The following is a 21,546-nucleotide window of genomic DNA, read 5'->3' on the forward strand; positions in this document are numbered from 1 at the left end:
CCGTGAAACTGACACGGATTTCACTACAACGCAAGTTAATGACAGTCATATCCCGTGGCTATTGGTTTGTTCCAAGTCACGTGACTTGCAAGGTTCCGGCGGTCAGAACAAAAAACATGGCGGACAGTTCTCTCATTTTTAGTGAAAAAATTAATTTTTTTGACTTTGTTTCTGCATAAAAATGGATGTTGATCACATTTCTAGCGAGAAATATATGTTTAATTTTGTAAATATTCACTTAGTGAATGTACATAATCACTTTGTGGTGAAGATCTCGCCAGAAAAATATGACTGTCATTAACTTGCATTGTAGCGAAATCCGTGTCAGTTTCACGGAAATTTGAGCGATTCCGTGGCTATTCCACGGATTTTTTGTGAGACCATGTTGAAATTACTACACCTTTTAAATTTGTTAGTGGTAGATGGAGCTTAGTTCAGTGTGATGCTAATCAGCCAGAAAAAGGTGTGTTATTTGTGGGTCTGCAGGTACCCAACCCATCTGTACCACAGCTGAAACCTCTCATCTCCACTGGTCAACAACATATTCTACCTCTTGGTATCGAGAGATTTAACTGCCCTAGATATGAAAGTGTACTTATAGCAATTTAAGTTACACTAAGGAGCCCTGAATCCTCTAGCAGATGGTAAAAGCTGGAATGGGAGCAGAGGATATGAGGAGGGCCGGACACTATTTTCTGAGTCTGTCTGATAACAGACTGCTCATAAAGTGACTGGAGAGATGGATATTCTTTAACTTCTTTAAATTTCATAGCAGTTTGGTCTATACGAGCGACTTGAGATTGCTCTTAAACAGACAGATCACCTCACCATGATATTCTAACATATTCTATTATACTCTCAAGATCTGCAAGATAATGTAGTAACATAAAGTTCCGCTTGACACCAGAAACCCAAACCCACTCCAGTGCACCTGCTGATACAGTCTGAAATGAGATTTTCTACATCTCCAAATATTTTCTCTATTACTGTGAACTCCCGAGAATAGATGTGGGTGATGAGTTGACCTCAGAAAACAATAGAAGTGTCTTCACTGGCTGTTCTGGGTCACCTTCTCTTCACACAGCTCCTTCTCCTCCTCTGAAAACAGCTGCTTAGAATCCCTACAGCGCTGCACCACTGCAACCAGAGATGCTAACAAATGGCTCTTTGGTGTGCAATCAGTTGACACACATCTGTTCATTCCTTTTGTGTGTTTAAGACTGCTCTGTAGTGAGGATTATAGCACTGTGTGGATGCATTATACTCACAATGAATCCTGGGACTTCCACAGTGGTGGCTGTAGTAATCAGAACTTTGTTAACTTATGCCAATACAGTAATGTAAAAACTAAGGCCGATATTGGCCTATCACAGATTTATGTAATCATATTGGCATATACACTACCGGTCAAAAGTTTTAGAACACCCCAATTTTTCCAGTTTTTTATTGAAATTCAAGCAGTTCAAGTCAAATGAACAGCTTGAAAGGGTACAAAGGTAAGTGGTGAACTGCCAGAGGTAAATAAAAAAAGGTAAGCTTAACCAAAACTGAAAAATAATGTACATTTCAGAATTATACAAGTAGGCCTTTTTCAGGGAACAAGAAATGGGTTAACAACTTAACTCTATGGAGTCTTTTCATGTCTTTGTAAGTCATTTTGCATCTTTTTTTGGTCATTTTGTGTCTTTTTTTTTGTCATTTTGTGTCTTTTGGTGTCTTTTTTTGTCATTTTGTGTCTTTTTTTGGTCATTTTGTGTCTTTTGGTGTCTTTTTTGGTCATTTTGTGTCTTTTTTTGGTCATTTTGTGTCTTTTTTTAGTCCTTTAGTCCAACATAAAATGTGATTTTGAATCTTTTTTTTAACTTTCAAAACACTATCATGCTCAATAAAGAATTTTAAATGTTGCAAATGTGCATTAATTTCAGAGTACACTGAGACATTAAACTGCATAATTTTCAATTAAATTCTGGAAAAGTTGGTGTGTTCTGAAACTTTTGACCAGTAGTGTATGTTGGTATGCGCTGACATAAAAACTGTATTGCATATTTGCTGCAAAGCATACCTTATATATTAATATCTTCTGGGTTTTGGTAACGCTTTATATTAAGGTCCTTGCAATAACCATTAATTAACAAGTAATAAGGCATTGTTCTCGCTTTAGATCCCTTTAGCTGCAAAAAGCATAGCTAACTGTTAACAAGTGCATAGTTAACTTATAATAGATGAGCAATAAAGTATATTTTGATGTCAATAAGCAAACAAAAGATTAATAAAGGCATGGCAAAGACATAATGGGTGGGTTATGGGTGTTTGTAATGCTATTATGAAGAATTATAAGATACTCATGAGGCTTTTATTAATGTTGTTATTATACATCTCTTATAGCCTGCTAATAGCTGTATTATAATGCCATTATTAACACTAATATAAGCTTATAAACACACAGTAATGTTAATAAGCATCTTGTAAGGACTTATAAGGGCCTTATCACTTGTTAATTAATGGTTATAACAAGGACCTTAATATAAAGCGTTACCTGGGTTTTTTTTCTATACTATATATCTGTTTTTATACCCCTTATACTATGATGTGTGCATTCTCTGCACACACACACACACACACACACACACACACACACGTATATATATTATGGCAAATTCTTATATATATGGATTGAAAAGAGAATATATATGAATTGAAACCTGAGAATATATATATATATATATATATATATATATATATAAACCTGAGAATATATATCTATAAAAGCAAGAAGCATCTGTGTGTGTGTGTGTGTGTGTGTGTGTGTGTGTGTGTGTGTGTGTGACCGTTAGTCAGACTGACCTCAAATTTTGTATGTGGCTTGCACATGGAACGAAGGTGTGCATCCTCAATTTTGAAGATTTTTGAACTAATTTTTCAAAATATCATTACTAATGTAGGACGTGTTGCAGCATTGCACTGTTTCCGATCGAACGCCTTTTAGGGGAGCTCCGCCCCATTGTGTGATAGGCCTACACCTGGTCAGTAACACAACTCACTCTGGATTTACACGCCTGACTCGTCTCATCTGTTAGTCTATTTAGCCTACCGATCTATATATAGCTATATAGTTTTAAAGTGCGCTACAAGGTTAAATTTTCCAATAATATTCTACGACACTGCACTTAAAATATAATTTAATTTGAAACTATATTCATCACAAAAAACAAAAAAATATGCCAAGCATTGAAATTGGTTCAAGGTGCAATTTGTAGTAACTGGGAAACATGCTCAAAAAACATTTGGGGCAGTATTTATGTTTATTTTATTTGTTTTATGAATGGAGGATTTACTAAATGCACCGATGACACACATTCAACCTTGCAATGTCCTCAAGAATGTAGCAAACTTTCCAGAGTAATATTAAGACATACACCCGAACTGAGATTTCACATTTAAAAAGCTTTTGCAATGGACAGATCCCTGGAGTTTCATTTACACCTCCACAAAGACTACTCACTCAGTCGGACATTGTTTACAACGTAAATAAAACAGAATGTAACTACACCGGTCCAATGAAATGGCCACGATTCATACAGATGTCTTGAAGCTTTATTTCTCTCTCTGTACTTCAGCAGACACCATGAAAACTACACTAAATAAAGACATACAAGTTTGAAAACACATGCAACTCCCACTCACTGTTAGGTCTCATTGTAATGTTAGAAGCACATAGACACAACATAAATGGCTGGAATAAATGAACTTCAAATACATCACAAAATATCCATCTAGTTTTTCTGGCGGGATCTTCGCCACAAAGTGATTATGTACATTCACTGAGTGAATATTTAGAAAATAAAACATATATTTCTCGCTAGAAATGTAATCAAAATCCAATTTTATGCAGGAACTAAAAAATCTAGATTTTTTTTCACAAAAAATGAGAGAACTGTCCGCCATGTTTTTTGTTCTGACCGCCGGAACCTTGAAAGTCACGTGACTTGGAACAAACCAATAGGAACAAATATCCATGGATTAGCCACGGGATATGACTGTCATTAACTTGCATTGTAGCAAAATCCGTGTCAGTTTCACAGAAATTTGAGTGATTCCGTGGCTATTCCACGGATTCCTGTGAGACCATGTTGCCATAATAGGGCCCATTATGAGCGTTTTACATAAACCTGAAACATACAAAAGGAAAATTACAGTGTCCGCCACTTGGACCACATGTAGAATTGTTACTCTGGAGTTGATGCTCTTCTCTACAGCCGTCTCTACTGCTCTGACCCATAATGCAACTGAACCATAATAAACTGATCCGGCCTCACATTTTGACCTCACATTTCCCACAATGCCCTCAAATCAGACCCTTATACTTCACAATAAAAGCCCCTTAAAAGGAAATACATTTTAACCAAACATTTTATCTAAAAGACATATTTATAAACCCTTTAAACATCTTACTTATTGCATTTTAATCACTTTTTAATGACTTTATGAACTTGAATGATTATAAATTTGTATGAAACAAAAACAAGCACAAATAAACTGAGACAGTTACACAGAATGTGATAATTTTCTCATCCTTTGTGACATATTTTCAACTAAAAACTGTGCAAAGACAATATATATTGATGTTCAAATTGAAAAGAATATTAAAAAAATAGACTGAATTCAGAATTTGATGCATTGTCTGTTTTTATATTCTGACTATAGTGACTCACAACCACCTCTTGGCAGTGGTAATGTAACTTCAACACTGTCTCTTTCCCTCATTCTTCGCGTTGATTGTGTTAGTTTATTTTTAGAATGTTTTAATCTAAAACTCTAGTCATATCTTTCACATTGCACCTTTAAGAAAACAGGTTTTCCAATCCAATCCAATCCCCTTTATTTATATAGCACAATTTTAGCAAACACAAGGTTTCCAAAGTGCTGCACAAACAATAAATACATAACACAATACAAAGTGATGTAGTAAACAATAGAACAGTAAGATGCAATAAGATAAAATAAATTAAAAATGGGATAAAAAATAAATAAAATAAAATGTAAAATGTACTGCCCGCACAAAATAAAATATGCATGAATACAATAAAAACAAAAAATCATAAAATCATAAAATCAACATAAAATCAACACTCTACGTGGTGTTAAAAGCCAACGAGAAGAGGGGGTTTGGCTTGAACCTTTTTTTTTTTTGCATGATGCCAAAAAAAGGATGAAAAGAGAAAAAAAAGCACTTGTGTTTCCAGTTAAAGCAGAAACGTATAAACTTGTCTATTTTTGAAATGGTTTAAAACACTGTATAATACTTAAAATTGGCAGCCTAATTTGAAAATGATACATTTTTTGGCAGAGGGATTATTATCCAGCTGAGATATGATTATGGAGCCTCAGCATTATTGTTTCATCCTTTGTGGAGAGCGCTGTAATGAGAAATATTGCAAGAGAGAGAGAGAGAGAGAGAGGAGTGGGAGGATGCGTGTGTGTGCTTGCAAATGTACTATGCAGTACGCTCCTATTAATCATTGTGGATTATATGAAAATGAATTATACTGTGTTGTCTCCCTGCTTGACAGCAATCAAACCCCTCAAGTTTCCTTGCCACCTGCAATACTACAGTTGAATGGCAAGCCCACTGCCACCATCAATAACACAATAGTTTAGCCTCAGATAAAAATGATAAATGCACTGGCATTCCTTCAGACCCCGATTCAGCCGACCATTTATTTTAATATTTCAGCAACTACCAGGCACTATCGTTAATCACTGTTAGACTGCAGATAGGCAGGGAGGAATCACGGCGAGAGGGAGAGCGGAGGAGCTGAGATGGGGGTGACGGACGAGGGAGGAGGAGGACGGAGGAGGAGGAGGAATGGGTTTGGGGAATGCCACTTCTCATTGGGGAAGCTGTTGCTCATCTGTCGTGGGCTCGTTGGGGCATGGCTAAAGGCTCCCGTTCAGTCAAACTCCTCTCCTGTACGCATGACATTTCAATTACACAGCGAGCTCTCATAGCTCTCTCCACAGCCAGATAAGCCAAGACGCCAAATGCCACACACAGCATGGACACACACACACACACACACACACACACAGAGAAGAACTTGCCCTGCAGGGTTTGTTTGAATGGATGTCATTCTGGCTTGTGACAGGTGAGTGCACTGTATGGAAACATTACCGTAAAGCTGACTAAAATAAGATATTTGAATAATGATCCAATTTATTTGAATCACTTGTGACCAACATAATGTAAGATGATAAGACAGTGTAACTAATAATAGGTATGACAAATGACACGTCTGAGGAACGAGGATGGATTTCCACATAATGGGACCGCAAAAGATGATAGTGGTGTGTTGAAGTTCAGAAACTCTAAGAGCTGAGGAGCGCGTATGACTGGAGGGGTCCAATTTAAGATGTTTCATAATGACTTACGCCAGCTGGTGTTACGCAAGCTGTACTGTATAATAAGATGAATGGATGGAGAAAAATCATGAAAGAGGATGTGAAAAATGTAAAGCTAATCAGCTCATAATTTGAGAAATAACCTAATGCTGGGCTTACACCAAACGATTTCTACAGTCCCAGACTAAAAACTGAAAGTCTTCAGTAAATCTAGGAGTTTTACTGGAGTCACGGCTCTCCTGTCATCTCCATGGTTAAGTTTAAGGTAGTAATCTGCTCTGTTTCATATCAGTCTTTTCCTCGTCTTGGTTTGGATCATATCAAACGTGTTTGATATTATCTCAAGTCTCAGTGACGTAACACAATCACCAACCAATAGATGAGCAGGGAAAGGTCCCCGGTTCAGACCGGCCAGTAAAACCACTTCCACAGGAAAAAGGAACATCACAATAATGTTAGTAAGCTCAGTCCTCAATAAAAATATAGTGATGTCATATATTTAGATGTTTCTTAGTAAAGAGAACAGTAAGGAGAGCCAGTTAAAATGTAAAAATAAATATATAGCCTACATTAATAAGTAAAAAATAACCGACTAATGTATGATTAACTAAATGATAGAGCTGATAAATATAATTATTCAGTTAAATAAATTATTATTAAATAGGATATAAATGTATATAATGAATTCATTTCTAAATGTTCCTTTCCTTTATTCCTCCTTATATCTATTTTTACTGTAAAATAGTCAACTTTTCATGTCAGAAAAACAGAAACCCTTTTTCAGCTTTGTGAGGGGCATTTTGTGGCGTTCTCTCTTCTTTTTGTTTTTTTCAACACAACCACTGCACACACTAGAGCAGCTGGAGCCAAAAGCTGCTTCTCCTACATTTGTGAGTTTTTACTAAAAGCATGATGGGAAAATTTGCATAGTAGGAAAAAAATGCTAAAATAATCTAGTTGTAGTCTTGTAAATAGTTTCCCTGCAAGATCCACAGTCTTTCTAAAATCTCAGTGTGAGACTAAAAACTCTAAACACTTGTCTTTAGATGTGAGCAGGTGTGAGCTGATAGTTTTCCAAATCTTTTAAGCATGTTTATTTAGTGTATTCCTTCAGGTGTCTCAAGCTCATCACCAGCAACAGAAAGGAGACTTTGGGGGATTTAAATGTGATTGTGATGTGAATGTGAAGTACATAACTTGTTAAAACAATGCCCCACCTTTTATGGAACTAATTGCCTTTGACCAACAGTATTCTAATGCTGCTAATTTAAACATTATATACATATTTAACTAATGATTGCAAAATATTGCCACTACTGAAATCCATATTTTATTACAACCATTACATTTCTCTTGACTCTAACAGCATTATTGTTTTAACTGTGCTTTAAAAAGTATTGTGAGTTTAACAGGCACTAACAAGGGGAGCCGTCATCAGGAGAGAAGCAGAACAAAGTGTATCCACGGCAACGTGTCAATAAAGATATATATAACGTTATATAGATATATAAAAGGACGTTTAGCGGTTTGGTCTCATAACTTTGACCCTTTCACTGTATTTTCACTTAATGACAGTTTATTTGAACTTTTTGCTCAGTAAAAATGTCTTGTTCAGCGTTTGGTTGGACTAACAGACACTCCAAGGAGTCGCTGCTCAGTTTTCTGAGGTCAGTAACAAACATTTTGTTTTTGTTTTTTGCTAGCCAAAACTAACATCCCAGTTAATGCTCCAGTTAATGCTAACATGAATTAGCAGCAGCTTCTCTCAGTCAGGTTGAGGTGTAGAGAGGCTGTAGTCAGTGATCAGATCCCTCTCCTCCTCCACAGTCCAGATATGGTCTGCTCCCCGTATCAGAAACAAGATGGCGACGAGTGTAACGCTGAACTCGATGCTTCCAACGGGCCACAAACCAATGAGAGACGTCACGGTGACTACGTCCATTATTTATATACAGTCTATGGTTGGAATAGTGTGGAGGTGATGCCAACTTATCTTCAGCTATGCAAGAAATCTCCTCCCCTAAAGGTAAATGTAGGCATTATATATATACACAGCAGCCCATAAAGTTGAAATAAAATTTTTTTTACCTCTTGAAAAGAAATGATTGTCACTGATTGTGACAATGTGATTTATTCTTGACGGATAAAGTGTATATATTCTCAAAACTTTATTCATCAATCTCTTCCAAACATATCACTATAAAAATCAAACCACAATAAGCAGAGGATGGTGTCTGAAAACAAAATAATTCCAACTTCATGGGCGCCCATGTAGTTTTTTTGTAGTTTCTTTTTTAAAGTTAAATATTATAGTGGTGGTGTTAGCAAACTTCACATAACGCAGTGGGGTGTACAGACTTGTTTGTCCTCATTCTTCCCACTGTGGTCATTTTCATTTTAGCAGTTTTGAAGCCAAGTGAAGAAATTGTAGCATTACCTGAGGTTCCTTCTGGAAAACTCAATCTGATCTGCATGTATGGACTTGAATGCACCAGACATCACTGGATGTTGCATCACACAGCCTCCCATTGTTAATTCCCCTGACTCACCAGGCACATCCAGTACTGTCTGAAGTGAGCAGTAAAAGGAACCACAAACATTTACGGTCAAGTGCTGTGCAGTCATGGTGAGCTATATTTGACTATGTGTCCAATAGATGAGAGGGCCACATTGGCCTCCAATGTAATGGTGGTGGTGATGTAATAAAGCAGTGGTTCTCAAATGGGGGTACGAGTAATCCTGGGGGTACGTGAGATTTTAAAATACACATTTAAAAAGTAGCATCCATGCAAAAATCCTTTTAAAATAATTATTTAATAAATATTTTAGGAAAATATAAGTATAAGTTCATAAAATTAATCAGTAGGCTATTAAATGTCATGATCCTAAAAACCCAGAGTGTCCCCCATACCAGGATGGTTGGACCCAACCTGTCATATGCCACCTGGCATCACCTGTCAATCACTTGAAAACTCAAAGATGGAGTCGTGGTTGAAGCGTAGCAGTTATAGTTTTAAATGGTTATATGGTCATAGTTTTTTCTACATTAGTTTGAATCTCTACATTTTAGTGATGAGAAATATTTGTAATAAATTAAGCTATTGATTATTAACATTTAAAATGTTTGAAATGTTTTTTGTTTCCAAATGTTTGAATTTTGTATGTGTTTATCAGTTCTAAAGTTTAATAAATCAGACACTGATGGCACAGCGCTCTGTTTTTAAGTTTAGTTTTTTCAACCAAAAATGCTTTGCCCTGGTTAAGGGGTACTTGGCTGAAAAAAAATTTCACAGGGGGTACATCACTGAAAAAAGGTTGAGAACCACTGTAATAAAGAATCATTAGCAGTGCAAATGGTTCTGGAAAAGGCTAAGGCTATGAGTAAAGGCCTGGTCTCACCAGCATTTCAAATCGAAAATCAATTCTTTACAAGTCATTTTCTGGTGTGACCACTCAACATGAAGAATTGATAAAGCAAAATGTATCCGTCCGTACCAGCTGGACTAGTTAGTACTAGTAGCGTCAAACCAGATACTGGGATGAAATGAGTATCTGGTAGAGATAATGTACTTTTTACAAGCACAAGTATCATACAAGTAAAATGTGTCAACATATGTTGATGATGGTGATATGATGTCAGGATTACATCTCAGCCCTAATGCCTGTCAAGAGTTCATTCATAGGGCTGTTCCATAACAAAATGATCAATTTATAACGATGAACGACGGAACAATTCTTACCTATTTTTTGCTCAAACAATATCTCATTGTGCACAAAAGGAACCCAGAATGTGTCCATTGTATAGTAGTGCTTTGTTTCTCACAACGGCTGGCAGCTCAACCTTAAACAGTACAAGTAAACACTGGCGTGAGACAACAGAAAGATTAAAGGCTGGTGTTGTGTCCTTACTGGTTTCCACACTAACTGGTTGCCGTAGGCTATGATCTGCGCAGTTTCTGTTACACGTGAGCTGTCCGTGGTACTGAAACAACAATCGCCGTTAATGTGATAATTTTCTGTCTGGTGCAGGTCTATGTTATGCTGTACGTTAACACTTTATCGAGCCTACTAATTGGGTACATCTGTAGTCGGCACTTTGTGCAATAAAATGATTTATTGTGCCGTGTGATAGAGCCGATATGCATGTTTTGTCTTTACTGTTGTATTGTGTACAGCCTTTATAGAGCTCTGGTGCTCACCAGAAAGTATCTCGTGCTCAAGTATCTCATGCTCACGAGAAAATATCTCGTGCTCACGAGAAATGTTTCTCGTGCTCAAGAGAAACCAATGTTTTTTTTTATTTTCACCATGTCCCTTTAGGGGCTCCGTAATACTGCACTTTCAAAATAAAAATAAAAAGTAATTGTGCACAAAAATGAGAAACTTCATTGTCGTGCAAAAATAATTATTGTTGGTAAGTCTCATTGTTTCAATCAGTGTATTTGTATCTTCCAAATATACTTAAATTAGATTTTTAAATGAGCTAAGATAAAGGTTTTGAATGCCTAAATATAATCTTTGCTGTTTTTTAATGTGCCCCTCTGATTAAACACTGGCCCCTGCTTTGCCCCCACAGTAAAATTAGTCTAGAACCGCCACTGAGGTTTGCGTAAGTACTTTTCTAGTTTTGGGAGTACGCCATCTTCCAGTATGAAAGCTACGCACTCTTTGATACATGAGGCCCCTTGTGAAGAGAGTCAACTAATACAAGTATTGTTGGTTATAAATATATATTTAAAAAAACTAGAGAAAAAAACTAGACTGGACTCAAACACTTAAGCCACAAATCAACAGAGAGAGGGCTAAAATGATCAAGAAACATCTGAAAATGACTGTGGACAATGTTCAAGTAAAGGGAAATTCACACTGTAGACACCTTTAAACTCTAATCATGACTAAATATAGGAGCAACAGGTTGATTTGGACGACTGTTGATTTCCTGTTCTGTCTCCGTCCTAAGCTCTTTCTCCTCTCTCACCCCATGTATTTACCGCCTGCCCCTTTTCTTACTCTTCACTTGTCTCTCCTGTAGTATAAAAAATAATTTTGCAAGGTTACATATGCCTTCTTTATTTCATCTTTGTGTTTGTGTTTTCATCATTTTGGTTTGCATTACATAAATGTGTCTCCAATAGAACAGAAACGCAGCCTTAGCAAAATGTGCAACAAACAATGCTAAAATTATACAATTATACCATACTATTACACTAAAATTATACTAGTTGTTTTTGTTGTCATTAAAGTGAGCCAACGGATCCAATAAAATAACCAAAGAACATATCCTTTGGTAATGACGCTGTTTTAATTGGATCAGGCCAGTGCAGGGACATAATGCTAATCCTCTCCTGGGTACTGTCCACAATACCTTACCTCCATCACCTCTTTCTGAATCTCTCTGTCTCTTCCTCTTGTCCCATCTTCCTAGTCTTTTTATTTTCTTATGTCTCGTTGAAGAAGGTATGAGTGTGTACTATAGCAATGAAAATGTTATAGTGAAGTTATGTTAAAGTTATTTTGGGCAATTAATTGACAACTTTTATTAGCCGTGTTTCCACTAGGGGGAAAAGTGGCCACTTGGAAAGTCTCAGGCCACACCCTCTCAAAAGTCCGCTCACTCTGCGTGTCTCCATTACAAGTTAGCCCCCAGAGGGATTTAGAGACTCTGGAGGTGACGTATGGTTTTCGACTGTCGCGTAATCGACAATTTTGAACGTGATCTGTGATCACATACACAACGGATTAGCCATGGGAGACGCAACTGTGGCTGCCGTGGCTAACTGTGCACAACGTCAGCAGCTGATCATAAAGAAAGCAGCATGGCTAATTATGCACAGCGTCTCCGCTGATCATAAACATAGTGATCGTGAATTAACCGGCATCGCTAACTGTGCATGGAGTGTCCGGTGCTTGTTGTGAACATACACACTGTACTGCTACAGAGCTAACTGTTAGCCTATTAGCAATTTGCAGACTGGACGCTAAGTGTTAAAATCCCCTCCGGCTCTGCAGCTGGGAGAGACTGCTGCAGGAGGAATGTGTCGCTTCGACTCGTTCTTACTCTTCTTAACGAGCCTACAGCCCCCGCGGCCTCGTTTAGAAGAGTAAGAAGGAGTCTCCAATAACTGGATTTGTCACCAGTCGCTTTCTTGAAAAATAGGGGGGGTTTGAAAAGTCGCTAAATATAGCAACAAAGTCGCTAAGTTGGCAACACTGCTTCGCCGGCTTTTACAAATGCCGTGTGTTGTTGTGGCGTCGATCACTACGTCACATCCCGCTTAGCAATCTATCTAATCAGTAACCAGACTTTTTTCAGGGGAAAAAAAAGGCCCTTTTCTTCAACATGGACGAAAAAAGTCCTGACAAAAGTCCGCTCCGGATGGCTCTTATTCAAATTAGGGGCGTTTCGGCGAGTGAGACCCGCCTCATTCCGGGTATTGGGCGGTAGTGGAAACAGCCCTATTATATATGCCTTGGAAAAAGTACTGACCCCAGTCGTGAGTACGGTCCTGATCAGCCTGTGCTCTGTTTTTGGTGGTGCTGTGCTGGGGTGGTGGCATTAAGGGCTGGTGGTCAGCAGAGGGCCCAAAAATCAAAGCCATCTTGGATAACCCTCTCACCCTCTCGACAACGAGCTGTGGCAGTTTGGCAGCTTGTTGCAGAGAGAAGGATGAAGCACAAGATCAAAGCCTGGAAGTTGTTTCTCATCTGATTCCAGGATCTAAGGATAGGTGGATGTTGTTTACTGTACAGATGGTGAAATCCCTTGAGGCAAGTTTTTGATTTGCGATATAGGGATATAAACAATGGAGCTGACTTGACTTTGTTAAGTTTTTATATTGTTCTTGCTCTGCAGTGTGTCTATTAACTATAACTTTACATTAAGAGAAACTAAAAACAGAGTGAATTCCTTGTATGTGTTCACATGTAGTAACACCAAGTGTATCATATTTGATACATGAGTTTTTAACACCTCTACATCATCAGGGTAATATTATTTTCCTGAAAAATCTGATGTATACTATCAGACACATGCAATGCACAGATAATCCACCAAGGATCAGTAATTCACGCACCAGAGGGCCTTCACTTAAGACATCCAAAATGGCTGCCGTCAATCACTTCCTTTTTAAAGGATTTTTTTTGGTGCAAATTTTAATAAAGTTAAGGTAAGAAAAACTTGTTACTGAAACTTCAATAGGACTTTTAAATAGGTTGATGCAAAATGGGTACAGCAGGTATATAAGGTAGTTATATAAGAATATATATAAAATAAGGTCTCAAGGCTGCTGGAGAATCTCCATGTTCCTGTGCTTCCTCCACGTCAAGGAGTGCCAGAAAATCCATGTTATTGAAAGGTCTCCACCAGCAAGTTAACTCATTCATTATTTATTCCTTTTTTCAATATGTAGTGTACATTTTCAACACAACCAGGTACACAAAATATAAGGTACAATCTGCGAACAGCATAAATCACATTACTGATAGAAAAACAGCAGAGAAAAATCTTCTTCACCTTCTCAAAATAATTAATCTAACATGTCTGCCAATTCCTTTAACCAACTTTGTATGACAAAATGTATAATCTCAAGTGATGTGCCAATGAAGCCAATGAGCCAATGAAGTCTCAAGCAATGGTAACTGAAAGTGCTATCAGCCTGTTTTTTTTTAACAGAGAGCGCCATCTAGTGGGCTCAGAAAATAAAAATAATGGTTCATGAAGCTTCATTCGTACATCACTATTATATTATAAGGTCATTTATGAGATAATCTGTCAATTGTCATTTTATTGCATTTCATGCATCAAGCATTCAATAAAGCAACACACAGTCTTTTTCTTATTTAAGTAAATTTATTCAATGTTTAACTAACATAATTTGGTATATTTAGAATAGAAATTTAGATATCTTAAGCTATATTGTAGTTTTATATAATCAATGATGTATCATGATGATTGATGAGAAACTAAAAACAGACTAATTCCTTGTATGTGCCAGTGAAGCCATTATCGTAGACAATGCTTCAAATATGGATGTTGCTATAAAACATTTTTTCATATTAAGGGTATGAATTCGTAAGTGTTGGCCTAAAAGTTTTGTGTGGTCTATGTGACCTTTAATCAGCAGATTAATCAGTTCATCCTTGAGTCCAAGTAGACATTTGGACCCACTCTGAAGAAATCCCCACAACATGAGATATCATGTTCACAAGGATCTGTACTTGATGTAATGAAATACCCTCCACGAATCCCTCAGATGTTCACAAGAATAGGACAGACAGAAGGTTGAAGTGATCTTGACCTTTAACCACTGAAATCTTTTCCATTTATCTTTGCGTCTGAGTGGATGTTTGGACCAGCTTTGACGAAATTCCCTCAAAGCTTCCTTGACATATCATATTCATTGTTTTTTCCTCCTTTCCTCTCACGTTATACTGTATTTCTTTTCTTCCATCTCTGTCTTCCTGTCCTGTTCACCTCTGTCATATTGTATGTGTCTTTTATACGTTTTGGACGGGTTGATGGCAAATTTTGTTGTACTAGTACTTGTTACTGTCCAATGACAATAAAACAGCGCCCCCAAAAATCTAAATATATGACATCACTATATTTTTATTGAGGACTGAGCTTACTAGCATTATTGTGATGTTCCTTTTTCCTGTGGAAGTGGTTTTACTGGCCGGTCTGGAACCGGGGACCTTTCCCCCGCTCATCTATTGGTTGGTGATTGTGTTAAGTCACTGAGACTTGAGATAATATCAAACAGGTTTGATATCAGCATTGTAATGATATCATTATTGGAATCAGCAGTCAATGAGGGCTGAGCGGGTCTTGTCAGTGAAATGAAATGGGATCTGTGAGTTGTTGAGTCTTAACGCCATGCAGTGGTGAAATCAGAAATCAAATACTGCAAGTTTAGCTTTCTTGGCACCAACAAAACAATGCCATTACAAACAAATGGTCTGAATACTGTTCAATACTGTTATCAGCATACTCATAAACAGTGCCCCCCATAATTATGGAATAAAGGTAAAGATGAAAATATATTGTTTGGCAGTAACAATGTGACATTCAGCATAGAAAGCAGGCCACTCTACGACGAAGCTGAACAATCAGCCTGATCAGACTGAGATGCAGTTCAGGAGAGGATCAAAGACCATGTGGGTGAAACGCTCACTCAGTCAGGAGGAATTCACTCCGCTGGACATCCTCATGAAGAAGACCACTCTTGACATCCCTTAGTAACTCAGGCCTGCAATGAAGGGGGCTGGGTGGCAGGCGGAGGCAACCTGACTAAACTCTGCCCTGTGATACCACTAATCTTTTGGGAAAGGCTTAGTTTTAAGATGAAGAGTGAGCTGAATGTCAGTCATACCGACATGAAGCCGGACTATATATTTCCCTTTTAAATAAATCATTCAGCTTTTAATTAAAGTACAATATCTTAATACACATTTGAAATATTGTTTTGTCCTTGCAATAGGTAATAATGTAATATTATCTATACTTTCATACTATCTCTCTCTATATATTTAGTATATTACGCTATTCCTTTTCATGGATTTAAAAAAAATCAAATGTCTTAATTTAGACATGAAATTAATAAACAACTGCATATATTTATTTAGTAAAGACAAGGTAAATGGAAATGAATGCCACTAAAATGTGACATTAAACTTAATTAAACATGAACAAATCCACAAGTAGTCATTTTATGCCGTTTAATAGTGATGGCCGAATGAAGCTTCAAGAACCATTTTCTTTATTTTCTGAGCCCACTAGATGGCGCACTCTGTTCACCAAAGACCTGAAAGCCCATTCAATTACCATTGCTTGAGCCTCTTTCTTTAAACCAAGTGCGCCATCTAGTGGGCTTATAAAATACAGAAAATGGTTCATGAGGCTTCATTGGCACATCACTACCGTTTAATACAATTATAACAAAATCAGTGTCCAAATTTTTTTTGTTCACTGAAAACAAAAAAGCAGAGTGCAGTAATTATATCTGATGTCTTGGCTTTTGGGCTTAAAAATGACCTCATGAGTCCATGTACAGTCAGTGTATAATAACTTATATACCTATAACCAATTTGACTGGCCAGTACAAAGAGCAAAATAACTTTAGAGCCATTCTCAGTTTTACCCTTACTGCACTCGGCAGTAAGGCAGCATCATCGTCTTCTGACACTGGGAGAATATCGGCTGTTTTTGGCTGTTTTTCCATATTTTAAAAAACTGTATAGCTGTGCTATTTCTGGTGGAAAAGGTGTAAATGTTCAGTCTGTCTTCTTTCCAGTTCTTTGTCCCAGAGAGAAGGTTGTGTAGCTCAGGTTCTACATATTTTGCCAGCAACTGGAAGTTGCAAAGTTTGCTGTGAGAGTTGAAGGCAGAAAGTTAAGAAACCTTGACATAAATACTAAACAATAAAATACTTTGCCAAACAGTCATGATAAATAAATAACATAACCAGGTAGGGTGCAACATCTCAATAACCTAATACAGTCACAGCTGCTGGCACCAGAATAAACTGGATAAAACGTTAATATTAGATGAGAGAAATTGGCCTTTCATTATAAAATTAATTAGTCTGCACATGATTAACTCAATAGTTTTCTCTGTTCATATCCAGCATATCACCTATTTTTCTCCCTGCAGCTGTGAAAATGATTCTGACACGAGAATCATTTATTTATATGCTGGATCCTGCTTTAGGTTATAAAAAGATCTTAATACTTAAGATTATTTTAATAAGTTTCCATGTGTCTATTGTATAAATAAGATATCACGCCCCCCTTGACTGTCACCTGTCCTTCATCTGTCTTGTAAACAAAGCCAGGAGTGGAATCTAACTAATAGTTAATCTTCTTAATTAAGATGAACTCATTTCTAACCGTCACTATGTACCCTTGTAGAACCTGATAATGTAATAACTTCCTGGTAATGTAATAAAGTGCATTTCCCAATAACGTAATACACTTTTTCCCAATAATGTAATAAAGTATAACACCAAGCACCTTTAGATTTCAAGAAGCTGTTGAATGCATTCGTGTGTCCTCATGGAAACCTCGTTTGTGAAAAACGGATGAACGGTTCAAAAGTTAATCATCATTCAACTTTGACCTGTTGGTGGCGCTAGAGCTCTTGAGCTAGAGTTGCCTACACAGTATCACCACTTGAACCCAAGTAATGGGTGGTCTGCTGTTAAATTATTACAATATTGGGGAATTATTACATTATCAGGACTTACAAAATGAAGACTAACCTGATAATGTAATAACCTCCCATTAATTTTTTTTCCATTTACTTTATTACATTATTGGTAAAAAAAAAAAAAGTGCATTACATTATTGGGAAATGCACTTCATTACATTATTGGGGTTATTACATTATCGGGAATTTATTACATTATCAGGTTCTACAACCCTCATCAGATCCAAATTTAATTTGTTCAATATTTTGGTTTCCAACAAATACCTGCAAAACCTCAGCTCTGCTCCTCCTGCTCATTCCTGCTGCTGTTGTCTTCCAGTACAACTCTACCTGCCAGCTGCTCTCACCTCATCAACCCCATGCTACTCACCTGTGCAACCAGCTTCCTCATGACCATTTGCCAGCATGTTCAATGGACTGCTCTACCGTTGCCGACCCTGCCTGCCTCTGACTTACTTGCTCCGTCGATTCCCGGGGAAACTCCTCAGCCTTCTGTCCCTGACCATGAGTTTTGCCTCTGCTCCTCCTAGTTTCTGTCTTTCTGTTTCTGCAGATGTTTGGCTTCCTGCCTCAATGATGCTAAGTGACTTTGCCTGTACAAACTTACCTGCTACCTTTTCAATTCCTGACTTGGCTTCTGTCTACTCAGCTACATCGTCGGCTGCCACGCTATGAACTGTTGTTTGTGTATGCTTTTATACCCACCGCACTGTACTCACCTGTTGAATGGCTCTGTTCGCCTCATCTGGGTCTCTGAGCCCTTTCCACACCAGTGTGAAGCCACACGAGTTAGTACTGTAGGTAAATATGGTTGTTTCTCCCGCTGTCCTGGTCATTCTCTGTAAAGTCGAGCCGTTTATGCACGTTCTTCTGGGCTTTTTAGTAGTTTAGACATTTTAAATCCTGCTTAAAATGAACATTCAGCGTGTTGTTCATTGTTTGTTTACATCCAAGTACTTCCAATATGGCTGACACCCGGGTAACTGGATACAATGCGCTGTGTAAAACACTCTAAAAAGTGCCAGTCAGAGCTGATCTGATTTTCTTTTTTTAATAAAAGCCTCCTTCAAATAAAAGCCTGCCCCTATTATTAGAGCCGGGTCCCAAATTATTTTTTATTAATAGAAGCCCCGGCTACTATTTGAGGAAATACGGTAAGTTATGTTGGGCCTTTTAAAAACAACTAGTAATGTTACATGTTGGTTTTGCAATTCAAGTTATCGGTTAAAAAGCAGTGCGTTACTCTGTTGGTTAGCTATGTACTAGTAGAAGGTATCCAGTTCTCAGTTATTATCGATGCTCTATGTGTAGCTCAGTTAGTGAAATGGCAGAGAGGACAGTTTTAACATTGTGAATGCTAACAGTAAGTTATCCTCTCCTGTGTTTTATTATTTTCATAGAGGCAGCTTCTCCTTATATGGCTCTTGTCATGAATCAGGCAGGATCCAAAAGCAGCACAACCAAGATTGAGAGTGAGGTCTCTTTTATTGTTCCACACACAACAGGTAACATAGGAAACAATAAACACGAATACAATCTTGCAACTAGAGTCTCTGAATGAAATACCAAAGCCCTCAGCACAGCTCTGAAGCAGGGAAGGAGAGCTCAGTAGTGACCGTAGAAATGAACCGGCAGGGTCAGCCGGTCGAACACTAAACTCCACAGGAAACTCAAGTGGTGGGCGGCAAGTAATCCTCTTCAAAGAAGCCGGAGCAGCAGACACCAACACAGGAACGGCGAAAATCCAACCAGGAAACACACAGGCTAGAATCAGAGTGAGGGACAGAAGGCAGGCAGGTTCACCAGGGCAGAGGTGAGGAGACGGAGTCAGGAACAGACAGTATCGGAACCGGGAAATCAAACGGAGAGAAATTGCTGGAAAGTTCTGCATGATACAAAGACAATCTGGCAACTGGTGCTGGGTTGGTGGGGATTAAATGTAGGAGCTTTATGAGCTCTGAATGAGCTCCAGCTGAGCTCTGCAGGAGCAGCAGATCTCCTCTGATGAGGGGGCGTGGCGTGCTGCACCAGAGCCCATGACAGCTCAGTTCGCTGTCAGATCGTTAGCAGCCAAAAGCTGCAGGTGCCATCAGGTACCCTCAGTTTTTATATCCATCTTCTTTAAATTATTCAACTTTTTGTATGAACTTGTTAGGGTATATTTCTATATATCTGAAAGTCTATCTAAACCAAGGCAGCCTACATGTCGAAGTATCCTTGAGCAAGATACTGAACCCCAGATTGCTCCCGATGCTGCGTTCATCGGTGTGTGAATGAATTCCCAATGGTGGCAGGTGGCACCAGTGTGCCCTGGTAGCCTCGGCCACCAGTATGAATGTGTGTGTGAACAGGTGAATGTGTGTAGTGTAAAGCGATTTGGATAAAAGTGATATATAAGTGCACTCTATTTACCATGGATTCTCAGAACCCAGTATGCGAGCCCCTGAATCATATGTTTACTTGTAATCAAACATTATTGAGCTGTAAAGGGGATTGTGTATGTTATCCTGTTATAACCCTGCAGAGTTACAGATTATGGGCCATAGACAAGACTGCATTTATGGTGGAGTCAATATTTCATATTATCTGAATGCCCTCTGGACAATATACCAAACGTGCAAGGGGAGTTTTCCTTTAAGTTACACAAAATAACTCTTGCTGGCTCTACTTGATGCTCTACTTCTAAATGTAACCCAACACTGGATACAGTGCAGTATGTGAGATGCTTCTTGCAAATGACCTACTTGTGTCTATAGATTCTAGTTTTAAATTGACCATCAGCTGTACTTCCTTCAGCCATCACCCACAGCCAGCCATTAGCCAGCTGTCTTTAGCCTGGGACCCCTCCATTCTTTCACCCACCTTATTTCAATCCACGCTTCCTGGCTACCTCCTTTCACCAGCATTAAAATCTACCTTAAACGCTTACTGTTTGTCTGCATTTAAGTCATTATCTGTTTTGCTGCATATCCTTTAGCCTCTTATTGCAATTAATTTGACTTAATCAATCTGTTTGTGTGTTTATATTGGAGAACCTCTGAAACACTCGTATTTGAATGAAGAAGAATATTTGCAACATACATATAGCCCGGGTGTACCCATGCTGCCTTGCACGCTCGATTTTGTTTTGAACTGCAAGGCGGCATGGTGTCCATGGCCGATTCTTAGCCCTGCATTTGGTATCCAATCACAGAACGGGGAGGGACGGCAAGATGATGACACACACTATTGGACAGACGGATGCTTGTAGTTTTCTTACGGATCCAACATGGCTGCAGCAGACGCCAAGCTCTCTTTGGATCTAGCGGTAGACAGTGTTCTAGATAGTTTAGAGCGAAAGTTTATTTTAAAAAGTAGAACAACGTTTGGCTTTACAATCCTTTATCACCACCAAAAGGGATGTTTTAGCCTTGATTCCAACAGGATTTGGCAAAAGCCTAATCTACCAACTAGCCCCGTTAGTGGCTAAGCTAATGGGTTTAGCGAGATCCCGGTCGTTTTGGTTGTGGACTCTTGGGCGACTATCACTCCTAATAATGCTAACCTCTCTGATATGCTTGTTGTTGTTTTTTTTTGAAAAATATATGTCTGAAGACATCAAACGGCAATGATCGTTGGGCGCCATCATGTAAACATCAGTCGTCATCTGGTATAATTAATACGATTGGCTAAGAGCTACGTACAGACGCTTATGATAGCCCAATTAACAGCTCTGGACAGTCGTAAACCATGCCTCCTCTACGGAAAAATGCATAGGTGTCTCCAGACTAGATCTCATTGTGATATAGTCTGGTGTTAGCCAGGCTAACAAACATACATCAGGAACACCACTTCTAACCATTCAATAACAAACATATGGCCCTTATATGTATTATGTATATGTATTACCACCTGGTGTAATATTGGCTGATTGTGCCAGTTTATAGTCAGTGTTTGACACG

Source organism: Centropristis striata, chromosome 23, assembly GCF_030273125.1.
Source record: "Centropristis striata isolate RG_2023a ecotype Rhode Island chromosome 23, C.striata_1.0, whole genome shotgun sequence".
Lineage (NCBI taxonomy): Eukaryota > Metazoa > Chordata > Actinopteri > Perciformes > Serranidae > Centropristis > Centropristis striata.